The sequence below is a fragment of the Hipposideros armiger genome, unplaced genomic scaffold, assembly GCF_001890085.2.
Source record: "Hipposideros armiger isolate ML-2016 unplaced genomic scaffold, ASM189008v1 scaffold_92, whole genome shotgun sequence".
NCBI classification, from domain to species: domain Eukaryota; kingdom Metazoa; phylum Chordata; class Mammalia; order Chiroptera; family Hipposideridae; genus Hipposideros; species Hipposideros armiger.
Window position 1 is genome coordinate 2,603,123 of NW_017731442.1, and position 1,219 is coordinate 2,604,341.

Genomic DNA, 1,219 nt, shown 5'->3' on the forward strand with positions numbered 1-1,219 from the left:
AGGTTTCTCAGTAGCTTAGGTGCCCAAGCGAAAATGACAGAGCTGGGACCATTTACTCTCTGTTCATATCAACCAACATAATCAGGTCTCAGACACTCTAGGGAATATTTACACAATGTTTATAAATAGATGGTGGGGAAGAGGTATCCGAGCAAATCAGAGATTTTTGTTTATGAGTTAACCCTCAACAAGCTTGGTAACTGATCCTCACCAAACAGACATCTCTTATGGGGACCAACAGTTGAGAGTCACTAGGCTTTGGGTTTCTTAGAGGGCAAATAGGGATGATTTACCATTTTTATTGTATCCTTAATTCCCTCAGCTCTGTACATACATGGGGGCTCAATTAATATTTGGTGAATTTAGCTGAGGTAGTGTTGAAGGTAAATGTGCTATCTTGGGGAATCTCTACTACTATAAAAAAATGTAACTCCCTTCAAAAACCTGGACCTCCAAACAGAAGAGATATCAGTATAGTTGCAGCTGCCTTCCCAAGTAGTCAGCCCTAGAATTGGTGGGAGGTGGGAGGATAAGGAGTGCTTCTGAACTTACAGACCAAGGAGAGGAAGCTACACCTGTGACAGCTAAAAAATGTAGCTAAAATTCCAGTATTTGAATTACTCTATAATATATCCCTTATAACAGGGGCAGAACATAAAGTAGCCAAGTGTCTCAGCTGGCAAGTAACAGAGGCCCAACTCTAATTAGTTTAAACCATAAAAGCTCATACAACTTGAATGTTATCAAGACATAATCCCTAACATTATCTATCTATCTATCTATCTATCTATCTATCTATCTATCTATCTATCTATCTAGTTAGATAGCTAGCTATCATCTATCACTTCCCTCCTCTTGACCCCCTACTCCTCCATCTGTTTCCTCTGAGTAGGCTTCATTCTCAAGAAGGCTAACTTCACAATGGAGCAAAGATGCCACAGGCAGCTTCAGACTGACCAGCTTAGCAACTCCCAGCAGAAGGATGTATTTTTTTCTCAATAGTTACAACAAAAGTCTTGGCCTATATCTCATTGGCCCAGATTTGGTCATGTGCCCATCCTGAACCAATCACTCTCACTCTAATTGCCCCTATTATATATGGGGAGCTGGGTGAAGGGGGAAGCACATCAGAACAACATGGGATGACAGGAGGGCTGCTCCCCACTGAGGTATAATCCCAGGAGAAGGGGGATTGTATTTTAAGGAGGCAAAACACTGG